Raw genomic sequence first — 18,644 nt, 5'->3', positions numbered from 1 at the left:
AAGTGGAGCTTCGGTAAGGCGTTTCTTCAACTCATCAAAAGCATTTTGTTGGGCCTTGCCCCAAACAAACGGAACATTCTTCTTGGTAAGCTCATTCAAAGGGCAAGCAATGGTGCTAAAGTCTTTCACAAAGCGGCGGTAAAACCCGGCAAGTCCATGGAAGCTTCGGACTTGGCCAACATTTGTAGGGGTAGGCCAATTATGGATGGCCTCCACCTTGGAAGAATCAACTTCAATCCCATTAGCGGAAACCACAAAACCAAGAAAAACCAATTTGTTTTGAGCAAATGTGCACTTGGGGAGGTTAGCATAAAGCTTTTCATGGCGCAAGATGCACAAGACTTCTCTCACATGTTGCACATGGTCCTCGAGGTTTTTGCTATAAATAAGAATATCATCGAAGTAGACAACCACGCTCTTGCCAATGAGAGGACGCAAGATGTGATTCATGAGGCGCATGAAAGTAGATGGTGCATTGGAGAGACCGAAAGGCATAACGAGCCATTCATAGAGACCAAGTTTGGTCTTGAATGCCGTTTTCCATTCATCACCAATAGCCATGCGGATTTGATGGTAACCACTTCGCAAATCGACTTTCGAGAAAATCGTGGCACCACTAAGTTCATCAAGCATATCATCTAAACGCGGAATGGGATGGCGGTAACGGACGGTAATGGCATTGATGGGGCGACAATCCATACACATCCGTTGCGTCTCATCCGGTTTAGGCACAAGGATCACGGGAACCGCACAAGGGCTAAGGCTTTCGCGGACATACCCTTTGGCGAGGAGATCTTGAATTTGGCGGTTGATCTCCTTGGTCTCTTCGGGGTTGGTGCGGTAGGCGGCACGGTTTGGGAGCGGAGCGCCGGGTATGAGGTCGATCCGGTGTTCTATGCCGCGGAGTGGTGGTAGTCCATGAGGAAGCTCGTCGGGGAAGACGTCTCGAAATTCCTGCAAAAGAGACAACAAAGACGGAGGAATGTTGGTTAAGTCGTTAGTCTCCGACGCGGGTCCTTTGCATATGAGCACATAGTGCAATATGGTGGATGGGTTCTCTTGGAGCTCTCTCCACTCACTCTTGGTGGCTAGAAGGACACTCTTGGACTCACTCATATATGGCTTGTGGCGCTCACTATCTTTGTGGTGGGTCGCTCCCTCTCCTCTCAGCTCACTATGGGTGCGGAGTTGTGCCCTCGCTAAAGCCTTCGCATTGTCCGCGATGATTTGGCTAGGAGTCATCGGGCGCAACTCGAACTTCTTGTCGTTGACCTTGAAGGTGTATGTGTTGGAGAGTCCATCATGTATAGCCTTCTTGTCATATTGCCAAGGTAGGCCAAGCAACATGTGGCACACCGTCATGGGTACCACGTCACACTCGATGGTGTCCTCATAAGGGCCGATCTTGAAGTTGACGGTGACGGTATGTTGTATCTTGACGTTGCCCTTGTCACTCAACCATTGGATATGGTAAGGGTGAGGATGCTTGCGGAGAGTGAGGTGGAGCTTCTCACACAACTCGGTGCTCGCAAGGTTATGGCAACTTCCACCATCGATGATGACCTTGATCGATCTTCCACCAATTCCGGCACGGGTTTGGAAGATGTTGCACCGTTGTTCTTCCATATCATGGGGTTGTGTGGTTAGCACCCTTGTGACCACAAGTGAGGGACTTGGGTCATGCTCACGTAAGAGAGGATCTTCTCCACTATCTTGCTCATAAGCTTGTTCACTTTCCACGGCGGCTTGCACAAGGGCTTCTTATTCATCCTCATCAAGAGTCTCGATGTCACCATTCTCCATAGTGATCATGACCTTGGTGTTCTTGCACTCAAATGATTTGTGACCTTGGGTGCCACACTTGAAGCAAGTGACACTAGAGGGTCCCGTGGATGCCTTAGAGGAGGCGGTGGAGGAGACCGTTTGCTTCATGCGACTTTGGATAGTCGGTTTCTTTGAAGGTGTAGAGGAGGCGTCGGCCTTGGCACTTGTAGCATAAGGAGTTGATGAGGTTGGAGAAGTCGATGTAGCGAGCTTGGAGGAGAAATAGGACTTGGCCTTGGAGTACTTGATGTCCTCAATCACTTGGCGCTCGGCCTTCGATGCTTGGTGGACTAGCTCAACCATGTTGGAGTAAGGTTGGAACTCGACAATCCTCTTGATGGGATAAGTAAGGCCATTGAAGAAACGAGCAATGGTTTGCTCCTCGGATTCTTGGATGTTGGCTCGCATCATAGTGAGCTCCATCTCCTTGTAGAACTCCTCAACGGTTTTGGTGCCTTGCTTCAACTTTTGGAGCTTGTTGAAGAGGTCTTTCATGTAGTGCTTTGGGACAAAGCGAGCATGCATCTCCTTCTTCATATCTTCCCAAGTGTCAATAGGAGGTTCACCCTTTTCTTCTCGAAGAGTGAGGACTTGCTCCCACCAAGTGTTGGCGTAGTCTTCAAATTCGAGTGATGCCATAGCCACTTTCTTGGCACCGGAGTAGTTGTGGATGCGGAAGATCTTGTCCACCTTGAGTGCCCATGAGAGGTATGCTTCGGCGTCGTCTTCACCTTTGAACTTGGGCATGTTGAACTTGAGCTTGCCATACATGTTCTCTTCATCCTCCAAGGTTCTTCTACGAGGAGGGGCGCCGTCAACTCTTGCGGCTAGAGGTGGAATAGGAGGTCTTCTATGGCCAACCATAGCATTGGGTTGGCGGTGGAGTTGAACACTTGCTTCACTTGGTTCACGGTGAGGATGTGGTTGAAGATCTTGTCGCGGTTGAGGACGATGCTCAATGTTGGGTCTCTCATCTTGATCATGGTGAGGCTCTCCTCGTCCACGTTGGTCATGGTGAGGGTGGCGACGAAGATCTCGCCGAGGTGGATCTTGAGGATCTTGGTCTTGTGGATGGCCATCACGCCCATGGTGAGCATGGCGATCCACTTGGTGACGATCTTCTTGAAGGTCTTGAGCTTGTGGAGGACGCTCATGTGGACGAGCATGGCGATGTATTTCTCCACGCCTAGAGTTGGAGCGGGAGTCTTCATGACGAGCATGTGAGCGATGAGGTCGATGATGGTCTTCATGCCTTGAAGAAGAGCTTGGGGACGAAAGGCCACCATGAGAGTAATGGTCTTCATGCCTTGAAGATGAGCTTGATGAAGAGGAAGTAGAGCGGTGTCGATGATGGCGACCCAAGTTGGTGATGGCGCGCTCGAGGCTATCCATGCGCCGCTCCATGTTGGCATCATTGGCCGCCATTTGGCCATTCAAGTTGTCCGTAGCTTCACGAAGAAGGGCCAAGTCGTGGTTCACGGTGGAGAAGTTGTGAGCCACTTCATTGTATTGCTCATCGATGCGCGTCTCGAAGAGGGAGAGTTGCTCCTTGAACTCTTGTCGTTGCGTCCATAGGTTGTGTTGAGTAGCCAACCTCTCGGTGTTGCGAAGGATTTCTTCATCCCTATTGGTATCTCCGTTCCTATCCATGATGGAAAGACAAGAACTATGTTGTGTATGTTAGTGGAAGGAGACTACCTCGCACTCTTACCAAGGTAAGATAGTATTGAGGCAATCCACCAAACCGAAAGCAAGATCAAGTGTATCGGGAACACACGCAAAACCACACGCAAAAGCTAGCAAATATGGTGTTAGGCGAGTGTTGTGGAAAGCCAAAAGACAAATCCAAGATCGAGTATGTTGTTAAAAGTGGGTAAAGTCCAAAAATCCAAATGTCAATGTGAAGATCACTATAAACACGGAAAAAGTTGTGGAACACACACACGAGATAAACGGGGTTAGTGCAACCAAAAGTGAGCGGAAAAGTGTATGTATAAGTGCTCGGTGTCACACTAACACAAGGAGAGCCAAAGCTTTGGTTGCAAAGGAAGAGACAACAAGATTCACACGTGGCCTCTCTTCTCCTATCTCTCTTTGCTTACAAGCTTTTTCTCTTTTGTATATGGCGGCACTTGCACTCGTTTGTATCTTTGGTGGCACGTGGACACTTTGTATGTATGGGCGTATGGATGTATGGATGTATGGATGTATGGTGCTACTCGCACTCTTTTTGTGTTTTTGGGGCTTTTTGACGCACTATGTTAGCGTTAGCCTCGCTTTTGCTATCTTGCCACACGAGTGTTTGCTTGGGTGCCTTACTCAACGCGACACACACACCTCACAATGCGGGGCCACGTGCAATGTCTCGCAACACTAGACAAGCAATGCTCGATGGGATAGATCGCAAAAGGAAGAGGGGTTACTAGGTGACCTGCAAGTTATACCTGCGAAGATGGTGGTGGTGGTGGTGGTGGTGGTGGTGAAGATCGCCGGAAGACGAGGTCGAAGGAGTGGCGTTGCGTCGCCCGGTCGGAGGCCCGGTTGGACCGGGTTCTGGACCGGCTTGCCCGGTTTTCCGCCCGGTTGACCGGGTTCTGGGCCGGCTCGGCCGGTCGTGGGCCCGGTCGACCGGCTGCTCAACCGGATTTCGCGGGATGAACTTTCTCTCTCCTGTTCTTCACGAAAACCAAGCCAAATCGACCAAATCGAAGGGAAACGATGGAATTGGGGGCTAAAAGTTGGGGAAATAGTAGATTAAGCACAACAACACCAGATCCACGGACCAAAACCACTCAAAACGCAACCAAATCACAGATCGGTCAAAAGGCAATTTAGGGCTATTTTTGGGGATTTTTTTGGAAAATTTTCTAGGGACGAAATCGGGTGGGTGGGAGGTCAAATCCGCGGTAACCAAGAGCTGCTGATACCATATGATGAGGTCTAAGACCCCGTGTGTGGCCCGATCTCGCGGATTGACTTCGAAACCAAGGGGGAAGATGGGAAAACGCGAGGAACACGAAGAACACGGCGATGAACACGAGGAACTCCGAGACTCACGCACACACACAACCCGATACACCCGATGCTTACCTCCGTGGCTCGATGGACCACGCCAATAGAATCTCCGAGGAAGAGACACGCGGTAGAATTCCCCGGGGAGAGATTGGGATTGGAGAAGAAGAGCTTGGTGAGGGAGAGAGAGTATCTTGTACTAGAATCTCACTCAACAAGTTCCAAATCAACAACCAAGGTGCCTTGATTACAGAGGGATGATACCCAAGGGAGACTAAGCTCAAAGTTAGGTTTGAGTTCAAAACAAGTCTAAAGAGCTAAAGGGGCGTCCTGGGGGTATTTATAGTCTTACAAGGCGTCATGGGCCGAAAAGGTAAGTTCGGGCCGAAAATATAACTTAAGTCGTGCAGGCCGGTCAGGAGGCCGGTCAGACCGGTCCTGTGACCGGGCGGGCCGGTCAGGGGGCCGGTCGACCGGGCGGCAACCGGGCCTGGGACCGGGCGGCGACCGGACGAGGCTCCAAGTCCCCTGGATGGCGCCCGGATGTCACGAGCGCAATTCCCGGTTGCTGACCGGGAGGTCCGGTCAGGAGGCCGGTCAGACCGGGCTGTGGACCGGGTGGTCCGGTCGGGGCGCCGGTCGACCGGGTTCTGGACCGGCCGTCCGTCTTCTCTTCCTTGCGCTCTTCGGGCGACTTCCTGTCCAGCTCCACGTCCATCTTCTTGTCCAGCTGCTCCTCTCCTCCCTTTGACCATGGCGTATCCTCCTCTTGGTGACCTTGATGCTCCTTGTACCTAATGACACATAACACGTCGGCATGAGGTAGCAATCCATCCAAAGGTGTACCAAGATCAAGGGTGGTGAGGAGCGAGTTCACCTCATCATGTAGTGCTTTGACTCGGGCTCGTGTCATCGGTCCACTTGGGGGACTTGTTGGTCTTGGTGTAGCGACGTCGGTGACCGGGGCTACATCAACTTGAGTCTTCCAAACATGTTTTCTTCATCCTCCAAGGTTCTTCTACGAGGAGGGGCGACTTCGTCTCTTGCGGCTTGAGGTGGAATAGGAGGTCTTCTACGGCCAACCATAGCATTGGGTTGGCGTTGAAGATGAACGCTTGCTTCACTTGGTTCACGGTGAGGATGTTGTTGAAGATCTTGTCGCGGTTGAGGGCGATGCTCAATGTTGGGTCTCTCATCTTGATCATTGTGCGGCTCTCCTCGTCCACGTTGGTCATGGCGAGGGTGGCGACGGAGATCTCGCCGAGGTTGATCTTGAGGACCTTGGTCTTGGGGATGGCCATCACGCCCATGGTGGGCATGGCGATCCGCTTGGTGATGATCTTGTTGTAGGACGTGGTCTTGTTGAGGTCGCTCATGTGGACGAGCATGGCGATGAATTTCTCCACGCCTAGAGTTGGAGCGGGAGTCTTCATGACGAGCTTGTGGGCGATGAGGTCGATGATGGTCTTCATGCCTTGAAGAGGAGCTTGAGGACGAAAGGCTACCATGAGAATAGTAATCTTGTGGCGAGCTTGAGGACGATGAAGTAGAGCGGTGTCGACGATGACGACCCAAGTTGGTGATGGCGCGCTCGAGGCTATCCATGCGCCGCTCCATGTTGGCATCATTGGCCGCCATTTGGCCATTCAAGTTGTCCGTAGCTTCACGAAGAAGAGCCAAGTCTTGGTTCACGGTGGAGAAGTTGTGAGCCACCTCATCGTATTGCTCATCGATGCGCGTCTCAAAGAGGGTGAGTTGCTCCTTGAACTCTTGTCGTTGCGTCCATAGGTTGTGTTGAGTAGCCAACCTCTCGGTGTTGCGGAGGATCTCTTCATCCCTATTGGTATCTCCGTTCCTATCCATGATGGAAAGACAAGAACTATGTTGTGTATGTTAGTGGAAGGAGACTACCTCGCACTCTTACCAAGGTAAGATAGTATTGAGGCAATCCACCAAGCCGAAAGCAAGATCAAGTGTATCGGGAACACACGCAAAACCACACGCAAAAGCTAGCAAATATGGTGTTAGGCGAGTGTTGTGGAAAGCCAAAAGACAAATCCAAGATCGAGTATGTTGTTAAAAGTGGGTGAGGTCCAAAAATCCAAATGTCAATGATGAGGTCTAAGACCCCGTGTGTGGCCCGATCTCGCGGATTGACTTCGAAACCAAGGGGGAAGATGGGAAAACGCGAGGAACACGAAGAACGCGACGAACACGAGGAACTCCGAGACTCACGCACACACACAACCCGATACACCCGATGCTTACCTCCGTGGCTCGATGGACCACGCCAATAGAATCTCCGAGGAAGAGACACGCGGTAGAATTCCCCGGGGAGAGATTGGAGTTGGAGAGGAAGAACTTGGTGAGGGAGAGAGAGTAGCTTGTACTAGAATCTCACTCAACAAGTTCAAAGTCAACAACTAAGGTGCCTTGATTACAGAGGGATGATACCCAAGGGAGACTAAGCTCAAAGGTAGGTTTGAGTTCAAAACAAGTCTAAAGAGCTAAAGGGGCGTCCTGGGGGTATTTATAGTCTTACAAGGCGTCATGGGCCGAAAAGGTACAAGTGAAACGATTCGGGCCGAAATAAGTGACTAAGTTGTGCAGGCCGGTCAGGGGGCCGGTCAGACCGGGTCTGTGACCGGGCTGGCCGGTTTCAGACCGGGCCTGGGACCGGGCGGCGACCGGACGAGGCTCCAAGTCCCCTGGATGGCGCCCGGATGTCACGAGCGCAAATCCCGGTTTCTGACCGGGCGGCCCGGTCAGGAGGCCGGTCAGACCGGGCTGTGGACCGGGTGATCCGGTCAGGAGGCCGGTCTGACCGGGTTCTGGACCGGCCGTCCATCTTCTCTTCCTTGCGCTCTTCGGGCGACTTCCTGTCCAGCTCCATGTCCATCTTCGTGTCCATCTTCTTGTCCAGCTGCTCCTCTCCTCCCTTTGACCATGGCGTATCCTCCTCTTGGTGACCTTGATGCTCCTTGTACCTAATGACACATAACACGTCGGCATGAGGTAGCAATCCATCCAAAGGGGTACCAAGATCAAGGGTGGTGAGGAGCGAGTTCACCTCATCATGTAGCGCCTTGACTCGGGCTCGTGTCATCGGTCCACTTGGGGGACTTGTTGGTCTTGGTGTGGAGGTGACCGAAGGCCACCCCGCATCATCTCCCCCCCCCTTGGGAAAGAGTCGTCCTCGACTCTTGTTCCTCTTCATCTTCATGATATGGTGACAAGTCCGCAACGTTGAAGGTGTTGCTCACCAAGTACTTGGAGGTGGGGATGTCGATGACGTAAGCGTTGTTGTTGATGCGTTTGAGGACCTTGAAGGGGCCATCTCCTCTTGGCTTGAGCTTGGAGTTGCGCTCACGAGGGAACCGTTCCTTCCGGAGGTGGATCCAAACGAGGTCTCCTTCTTGAAATATCCTTTCCTTCTTCTTGGCGTTGAGGCGAGTAGCTTGACGAAGCACATGTTCTTGTATGGTTGCCCTTGTCTCTTCATGTAGTTTCTTCACGTCGGCGGCGCGCTTGGCGAAGTCCATGTTCGTCCTCTCATGAAGGGGAAGTGGTAGTATGTCGAGTGCCGTGAGCGGCTCAAACCCATAGACGACCATGAAGGGACTCCTTGATGTAGTCGAATGCTTGGCGCGGTTGTAGGCGAACTCCGCGTGTGGAATGCATTCCTCCCATGACTTCAAGTTCTTCTTCACGAGGATGCGTAGGAGGGTGGAGAGGCTTCGATTGACCACTTCCGTTTGGCCGTCCGTTTGCGGGTGCGAGGATGATGAAAATAAGAGCTTCACTCCAAACTTTGCCATGAGCGTCTTCCAAAGATAACTTATGAACTTGACGTCTCGATCCGACACAATGCTTTGCGGTACTCCATGTAGGCGAACGATTTCCCTGAAAAACAATGAAGCAATGTGTGAAGCATCGTCGCTCTTATGGCAAGGTATGAAATGAGCCATCTTAGAGAATCTATCCACTACCACGAATATAGAATCATGACCATGCTTAGTGCGAGGCAATCCTAGAACAAAATCCATGCTAATATCGGTCCATGGTGCATATGGAATAGGCAATGGGGTATAAAGACCATAGGGATTGGAGGTAGACTTAGCTTGTAAACATGTGGTGCACCGGCGGCAAAGGCGTTCGACGTCGCGGTACATTCTTGGCCAATAGTAGTGGGTTGAGAGCATGGCATATGTCTTCTCTCGACCAAAGTGACCCATAAGACCTCCTCCATGAGACTCTTGCAAAAGCAATTTTCGAAGCGAAGACTCGGGAATGCAAATTTTGTTAGCTTTAAACAAATAGCCATCATGCAAATAGAAATCATCCACTCCTCGCTCAACGGAGCACTTCTCAAAAATTGGAGCAAAGAAAGAATCGGAAGGATAGAGTTCTTTGATCTCTTCAAGTCCCAAAACATGAAAATCCAAACGAGTTAGCAAAAGGGTGTTTTTGCGGGAAAGAGCATCCGCCACAACATTGTCCTTGCCCTTCTTGTATTTGATCACATATGGGAAGGACTCAATGAACTCGACCCATTTTGCATGTCGTTTGTTCAAGTTGTGTTGGCTTTTCAAATATTTCAAGGACTCATGGTCGGAATGAATGATAAACTCTTTTGGCCAAAGATAGTGTTGCCAAACTTCAAGAACACGAACCAAAGCGTAGAGCTCCTTGTCATATATAGGATAGTTGAGGCGTGCGCCATCTAACTTCTCACTATAGTATGCCATGGGTTTGCCCTCTTGCATGAGAACACCACCAATACCAAGCCCACTTGCATCACACTCAATCTCAAAAGTTTTGGCAAAATTTGGAAGAACAAGAAGTGGAGCTTCGGTAAGGCGTTTCTTCAACTCATCAAAAGCATTTTGTTGGGCCTTGCCCCAAACAAACGGAACATTCTTCTTGGTAAGCTCATTCAAAGGGCAAGCAATGGTGCTAAAGTCTTTCACAAAGCGGCGGTAAAACCCGGCAAGTCCATGGAAGCTTCGGACTTGGCCAACATTTGTAGGGGTAGGCCAATTATGAATGGCCTCCACCTTAGAAGAATCAACTTCAATCCCATTAGCGGAAACCACAAAACCAAGAAAAACCAATTTGTTTTGAGCAAATGTGCACTTGGGGAGGTTAGCATAAAGCTTTTCATGGCGCAAGATGCACAAGACTTCTCTCACATGTTGCACATGGTCCTCGAGGTTTTTGCTATAAATAAGAATATCATCGAAGTAGACAACCATGCTCTTGCCAATGAGAGGACGCAAGATGTGATTCATGAGGCGCATGAAAGTAGAAGGAGCATTGGAAAGACCAAAAGGCATAACGAGCCATTCATAGAGACCAAGTTTGGTCTTGAATGCCGTTTTCCATTCATCACCAATAGCCATGCGGATTTGATGGTAACCACTACGCAAATCGACTTTAGAGAAAATCGTGGCACCACTAAGTTCATCAAGCATGTCATCTAAACGCGGAATGGGATGGCGGTAACGGACGGTAATGGCATTGATGGGGCGACAATCCATACACATCCGTTGCGTCTCATCCGGTTTAGGCACAAGAATCACGGGAACCGCACAAGGGCTAAGGCTTTCTCGGACGTACCCTTTGGCGAGGAGATCTTGAATTTGGCGGTTGATCTCCTTGGTCTCTTCGGGGTTGGTGCGGTAGGCGGCACGGTTTGGAAGCGGAGCGCCGGGTATGAGGTCGATGCGGTGTTCTATGCCTCGGAGTGGTGGTAGTCCATGAGGGAGCTCGTCGGGGAAGACGTCTTGAAATTCCTGCAAAAGAGACAACAAAGACGAAGGAATCTTGGTTAAGTCGTTAGTTGCCGACGAGGGTCCCTTGCATATGAGCACATAGTGCAATATGGTGGATGGGTTCTCTTGTAGCTCTTTCCACTCACTCTTGGTGGCTAGAAGGACACTCTTAGACTCACTCATGTATGTCTTGTGGCGCTCACTCTCTTTGTGGTGGGTCGCTCCCTCTCCTCTCATCTCACTATGGGTGCGGAGTTGTGCCCTTGCTAAAGCCTTCGCATTATCCGCGATGATTTGGCTAGGAATCATCGGGCGCAACTCGAACTTCTTGTCGTTGACCTTGAAGGTGTATGTGTTGGAAAGTCCATCATGTATAGCCTTCTTGTCATATTGCCAAGGGCGACCAAGCAACATGTGGCACACCGTCATGGGTACCACGTCACACTCGATGGTGTCCTCATAAGGGCCGATCTTGAAGTTGACGGTGACGGTATGTTGTATCTTGACGTTGCCCTTGTCACTTAACCATTGGATATGGTAAGGGTGAGGATGCTTGCGGAGAGTGAGGTGGAGCTTCTCACACAACTCGGTGCTCGCAAGGTTATGGCAACTTCCACCATCTATGATGACCTTGATCGACTTGCCACCAATTCCGGCACGGGTTTGGAAGATGTTGCACCGTTGTTCTTCCATATCATGAGGTTGTGTGGTTAGCACCCTTGTGACCACAAGTGAGGGACTTGGGTCATGCTCACATAAGAGAGGATCTTCTCCACTTTCTTGCTCATAAGCTTCTTCACTTTCCACGGCGGCTTGCACAAGGGCTTCATATTCATCTTCATCAAGAGTCTCGATGTCACCATTCTCCATAGTGATCATGACCTTGGTGTTCTTGCATTCAAACGATTTGTGACCTTGGGTGCCACACTTGAAGCAAGTGACACTAGAGGGTCCCGTGGATGCCTTAGAGGAGGCGGTGGAGGAGACCGTTTGCTTCATGCGACTTTGGATAGTCGGCTTCTTGGAAGGTGTAGAGGATGCGTCGGCCTTGGCACTTGTAGCATAAGGAGTTGATGTAGTAGGAGGAGTCGATGTAGCGAGCTTGGAGGAGAAATAGGACTTGGCCTTGGAGTACTTGATGTCCTCAATCACTTGGCGCTCGGCCTTCGATGCTTGGTGGACTAACTCAACCATATTGGAGTAGGGTTGGAACTCGACAATCCTCTTGATAGGATAAGTAAGGCCATTGAAGAAACGAGCAATTGTTTGTTCCTCGGACTCTTGGATGTTGGCTCGCATCATGGTGAGCTCCATCTCCTTGTAGAACTCCTCAACGGTCTTGGTGCCTTGCTTCAACTTTTGGAGCTTGTTGAAGAGGTCGGTCATGTAGTGTGCGGGGACAAAGCGAGCATGCATCTCCTTCTTCATATCTTCCCAAGTGTCAATAGGGGGTTCACCCTTCTCTTCTCGAAGAGTGAGGACTTGCTCCCACCAAGTGTTGGCGTAGTCTTCAAACTCGAGTGATGCCATAGCCACTTTCTTGGCACCGGAGTAGTTGTGGATGCGGAAGATCTTGTCCACCTTGAGTGCCCATGAGAGGTAAGCTTCGGCGTCGTCTTCACCTTTGAACTTGGGCATGTTGAACTTGAGCTTGCCATACATGTTCTCTTCATCATCCAAGTTTCTTCTACGAGGAGGGGCGCCGTCATCTCTTGCGGCTAGAGGTGGAATAGGAGGTCTTCTACGGCCAACCATAGCATTGGGTTGGCGTTGGAGTTGAACACTTGCTTCACTTGGTTCACGGTGAGGATGTTGTTGAAGATCTTGTCGCGGTTGAGGACGATGCTCAAGGTTGGGTCTCTCATCTTGATCATGGTGAGGCTCTCCTCGTCCACGTTGGTCATGGCGAGGGTGGCGACGAAGATCTCGCCGAGGTGGATCTTGAGGATCTTGGTCTTGGGGATGGCCATCACGCCCATGGTGAGCATGGCGATCCGCTTGGTGACGATCTTGGTGAAGGACTTGCTCTTGTGGAGGACGCTCATGTGGATGAGCATGGCGATGTATTTCTCCACGCCTAGAGTTGGAGCGGGAGTCTTCATGACGAGCATGTGAGCGATGAGGTCGATGATGGTCTTCACGCCTTGAGGAAGAGCTTGGGGACGAAAGGCCACCATGAGAGTAATTGTCTTCATGCCTTGAAGAGGAGCTTGATGAAGAGGAAGTAGAACGGTGTCGACGATGGCGACCCAAGTTGGTGATGGCGCGCTCGAGGCTATCCATGCGCCGCTCCATGTTGGCATCATTGGCCGCCATTTGGCCATTCAAGTTGTCCGTAGCTTCACGAAGAAGAGCCAAATCTTGGTTCATGGTGGAGAAGTTGTGAGCCACCTCTTCGTATTGCTCATCGATGCGGGTCTCAAAGAGTGAGAGTTGCTCCTTGAACTCTTGTCGTTGCGTCCATAGGTTGTGTTGAGTAGCCAACCTCTCGGTGTTGCGGAGGATCTCTTCATCCCTATTGGTATCTCCGTTCCTATCCATGATGGAAAGACAAGAACTATGTTGTGTATGTTAGTGGAAGGAGACTACCTCGCACTCTTACCAAGGTAAGATAGTATTGAGGCAATCCACCAAACCGAAAGCAAGATCAAGTGTATCGGGAACACACGCAAAACCACACGCAAAAGCTAGCAAATATGGTGTTAGGCGAGTGTTGTGGAAAGCCAAAAGACAAATCCAAGATTGAGTATGTTGTTAAAAGTGGGTAAGGACCAAAAATCCAAATGTCAATGTGAAGATCACTATAAACACGGAAAAAGTTGTGGAACACACACACGAGATAAGCGGGGTTAGTGCAACCAAAAGTGAGCGGAAAAGTGTATGTATAAGTGCTCGGTGTCACACTAACACACGGAGAGCCAAAGCTTTGGTTGCAAAGGAAGAGACAACAAGATTCACACGCGGCCTCTCTTCTCCTATCTCTCTTTGCTTAAAAGCTTTTTCTCTTTTGTATATGGCGGCACTTGCACTCGATTGTATCTTTGGTGGCACTTGGACACTTTGTATGTATGGCGTATGGATGTATGGGTGTATGGTGCTACTCGCACTCTTTTTGTGTTTTTGGGGCTTTTGGACGCACTATGTTAGCGTTAGCCTCGCTTTTGCTATCTTGCCACACGAGTGTTTGCTTGGGTGCCTTACTCAACGTGACACACACACCTCACAATGCGGGGCCACGTGCAATGTCTCGCAACACTAGACAAGCAATGCTCGATGGGATAGATCGCAAAAGGAAGAGGGGTTACAAAGGGAAACCTGCAAGTTATACCTGCGATGGTGGTGGTGGTGGTGGTGGTGGTGGTGGAGATCGCCGGAAGACGAGGTCGACGGAGGTGGCATAGCTGTGCCCGGTCTGGGGCCCGGTTGGACCGGCTGCTAGACCGGCCCGGCCGGTTGTATAGCCGGTCGACCGGATTCTGGACCGGACCGGCCGGTCTGTAGCCCGGTTGACCGGTGCTCAACCGGAACGCACGATTTCTCTCTCTTGTTCTTCACGAAAACCAAACCAAATAGACCAAATCGAGGGAAAACGATGGAATTGGAGGCTAAAAGTTGGGGAAATAGTAGATCAAGCACAACAACACCAGATCCACGGACCAAAACCACTCAAAACGCAACCAAATCACAGATCGGTCAAAAGGTAATTTAGGGCTATTTTTGGGGATTTTTTGGAAAATTTTCTAGGAACGAAATCGGGTGGGTGGGAGGTCAAATCCGCGGTAACCAAGAGCTGCTGATACAATATGATGAGGTCTAAGACCCCGTGTGTGGCCCGATCTCGCGGATTGACTTCGAAACCAAGGGGGAAGATGGGAAAACGCGAGGAACACGAAGAACGCGACGAACACGAGGAACTCCGAGACTCACGCACACACACAACCCGATACACCCGATGCTTACCTCCGTGGCTCGATGGACCACGCCAATAGAATCTCCGAGGAAGAGACAAGCGGTAGAATTCCCCGGGGAGAGATTGGAGTTGGAGAGGAAGAACTTGGTGAGGGAGAGAGAGTAGCTTGTACTAGAATCTCACTCAACAAGTTCAAAGTCAACAACTAAGGTGCCTTGATTACAGAGGGATGATACCCAAGGGAGACTAAGCTCAAAGGTAGGTTTGAGTTCAAAACAAGTCTAAAGAGCTAAAGGGGCGTCCTGGGGGTATTTATAGTCTTACAAGGCGTCATGGGCCGAAAAGGTACAAGTGAAACGATTCGGGCCGAAATAAGTGACTAAGTTGTGCAGGCCGGTCAGGGGGCCGGTCAGACCGGGTCTGTGATCGGGCTGGCCGGTTTCAGACCGGGCCTGGGACCGGGCGGCGACCGGACGAGGCTCCAAGTCCCCTGGATGGCGCCCGGATGTCACGAGCGCAAATCCCGGTTTCTGACCGGGCGGCCCGGTCAGGAGGCCGGTCAGACCGGGCTGTGGACCGGGTGATCCGGTCAGGAGGCCGGTCTGACCGGGTTCTGGACCGGCCGTCCATCTTCTCTTCCTTGCGCTCTTCGGGCGACTTCCTGTCCAGCTCCATGTCCATCTTCGTGTCCATCTTCTTGTCCAGCTGCTCCTCTCCTCCCTTTGACCATGGCGTATCCTCCTCTTGGTGACCTTGATGCTCCTTGTACCTAATGACACATAACACGTCGGCATAAGGTAGCAATCCATCCAAAGGGGTACCAAGATCAAGGGTGGTGAGGAGCGAGTTCACCTCATCATGTAGCGCCTTGACTCGGGCTCGTGTCATCGGTCCACTTGGGGGACTTGTTGGTCTTGGTGTGGAGGTGACCGAAGGCCACCCCGCATCAGTCAATGTGAAGATCACTATAAACACGGAAAAAGTTGTGGAACACACACACGAGATAAGCGGGGTTAGTGCAACCAAAAGTGAGCGGAAAAGTGTATGTATAAGTGCTCGGTGTCACACTAACACAAGGAGAGCCAAAGCTTCGGTTGCAAAGGAAGAGACAACAAGATTCACACGCGGCCTCTCTTCTCTTATCTCTCTTTGCTTAAAAGCTTTTTCTCTGTTGTATATGGTGGCACTTGCACTCGTTTGTATCTTTGGTGGCACGTGGACACTTTTGTATGTATGGGCGTATGGATGTATGGATGTATGGATGTATGGTGCTACTCGCACTCTTTTTGTGTTTTTGGGGCTTTTTCACGCACTATGTTAGCGTTAGCCTCTCTTTTGCTATCTTGCCACACGAGTGTTTGCTTGGATGCCTTACTCAACGCGACACACACACCTCACAATGCGGGGCCACGTGCAATGTCTCGCAACACTAGACAAGCAATGCTCAATGGGATAGATCGCAAAAGGAAGAGGGGTTACAAGGTGAAAGCTGCAAGTTATACCTGCGATGGTGATGGTGGTGGTGGTGGTGGTGTTGGAGATCGCCGGAAGTCGAGGTCGAAGGAGGGCGCGAAGAGGCGCCCGGTCTGGGGGCCGGTTGGACCGGACCTGGGGCCGGCCTGGCCGGTCACACGGCCGGTCGACCGGGTTCTGGGCTGGCCCGGCCGGTCTGTAGCCCGGTTGACCGGATGCTCAACCGGACAGCGTGATTTCTCTCTCCTGTTCTTGAGTCAAACCAAGCCAAATCGACCAAATCGAAGGGAAACGATGGAATTGAAGGCTAGAAAGTGGGGAAATAGTAGATCAAGCACAACAACACCGAATCCATGGACCAAAACCACTCAAAACGCAACCAAATCACAGATCGGTCAAGAGGCAATTTGGGCTATTTTTGGGGATTTTTTGGAAAATTTTGTAGGAACGAAATCGGGTGGGTGGGAGGTCAAATCCGCGGTAACCAAGAGCTGCTGATACCATATGATGAGGTCTAAGACCCCGTGTGTGGCCCGATCTCGCGGATTGACTTCGAAACCAAGGGGGAAGATGGAAGAACGCGAGGAACACGAAGAACACGACGAACACGAGGAACTCCGAGACTCACGCACGCACACCAACCCGATATACCCGATGCTTACCTCCGTGGCTCGATGGACCACGCCAATAGAATCTCCGAGGAAGAGGCCGTGGCAGAATTCCCGGAGAGAGATTGGGGTTGGAGAGGAAGAGCTTGGTGAGGGAGAGAGAGTAACTTGTACTAGAATCTCACTCAACAAGATCAAAGTCAACAACCAAGGTGCCTTGATTACAGAGGGATGATACCCAAGGGAGACTAAGCTCAAAGGTAGGTTTGAGTTCAAAACAAGTCTAAAGAGGTCAAGGGGCGTCCTGGGGGCTTATATAGTCTTACAAGGCGTCATGGGCCGAAAAGGTACAAGTGAAACAGATTCGGGCCGATTTGGGTGACTTAAGTCGTGCGGGCCGGTCAGGAGGCCGGTCAGACCGGGCCTGGGACCGGGCAGGCCGGTCAGGAGGCCGGTCAGACCGGGCCTGGGACCGGGCAGGCCGGTCCAGACCGGGCCCTGGACCGGACGGCAACCGGACGGGGTTCCGGGGCCCCGGGATAGCGCCCGGATGGCACAAGCGGGAAATCCGGTTTGGACCGGGTGACCCGGTCAGGAGGCCGGTCAGACCGGGTTCTGGACCGGCCGGCCAACTTCTCTTCGTTGTGCTCTTCGGGCGACTTCCGGTCCAGCTCCATGTCCATCTTCACGTCCAGCTGCTCCTCTCCTCCCTTTGACCATGGTGTGTCCTCCTCTCCGTGATCTTGATGCTCCTTGTACCTAATGACACATAGCACGTCGGCATGAGGTAGTAATCCATCCAAAGGGGTACCGAGATCAAGGGTGGTAAGGAGCGAGTTCACCTCATCATGAAGAGCTTTAACTCGGGCTCGTGTCATCGGTCCACTTGGGGGACTTGTTGGTCTTGGTGTAGCGACGTCGGTGACCGGGGCTACATCAGGATGACATGCGGGACCCATGAGGCAGCAGCATCCTCAACGATTCCAAGGCGGCAGGGGATCAAAAGAAAAAAAGGAAATATCCAGAAATTAATTAGGGGTTCAAAATAAATCCATCAAAGGAAACTTTTATTGTTCAAAGAGGATGACATGTGGGACCGACCTGCCAACAGCATCCTCATCGTTTCAAAGGGGGCAGGAGATCAAAAGAAAAAGGCAAATAGCCAGAAATTAGGGGTCAAAAATAACTCCAAGAAAGGAAACTTTTATTGTTCGTAGAGGATGACATGCGGGACCCATGAGCCAGCAGCTTACTCAATGTTTCAAAAGCGGCATGAGATCGAAAGAAAAAGGCAAGTGACAAAATATCAGGAGCCAAAGATAATCCAAGAAAAGAAACTTTATTGTACATAGAGGATAACATGCGGGTCCCATTTAGCAGCAATGGTCTCAACGTTTCAAATGCGGCTTGAGATCAAAAGAAAAAGAAAGTTGATGTACATAGAGGATGCCATGCGGGTCCCATGAGTCAGCAGCTTACTCAATGTTTCCAAGGCGGCAGGGGATCAAAATAAAAAGGAAATAGCCAAAAACCAGAGGGTGAAAAAAAATCCAAGAAAATAAACTTTTATAGCACATAGAGGATGACATGCGGGTCCCATGAGCCAGCAGGTTCCTCAATGTTTCAAACCTGGCATGAGATTGAAAGAAAAAAGGCAAGTGACCAAATATCAGGAGCCAAAAATAATTCAAGAAAAGAAAGTTGATTGTACATAGAGGATGACATGCGGGTCCCATGAGTTAGCAGTTTACTCAATGTTTGCAAGGCGGCAGGGGATCAAAAGAAAAAGGAAATAGCCAAAAATCAGAGGGTGAAAAAAATCCAAGAAAAGAAACTTTTATTGTACATAGAGGATGACATGTGGGTCCCATGAGCCAGCAGGTTCCTCAACGTTTCAAACGTGGCATGAGATCGAAAGAAAAAGGCAAGTGACCAAATATCAGGAGCCAAAAATAATTCAAGAAAAGAAAGTTGATTGTACATAGAGGATGACGTGCGGGTCCCATGAGTTAGCAGCTTACTCAATGATTCCAAGGCGGCAGG

Source organism: Lolium perenne, chromosome 1 (assembly GCF_019359855.2).
Source record: "Lolium perenne isolate Kyuss_39 chromosome 1, Kyuss_2.0, whole genome shotgun sequence".
NCBI lineage: Eukaryota > Viridiplantae > Streptophyta > Magnoliopsida > Poales > Poaceae > Lolium > Lolium perenne.
The sequence above is the reverse complement of the archived record's forward strand: the minus strand, read 5'-3'. Positions refer to the sequence as shown.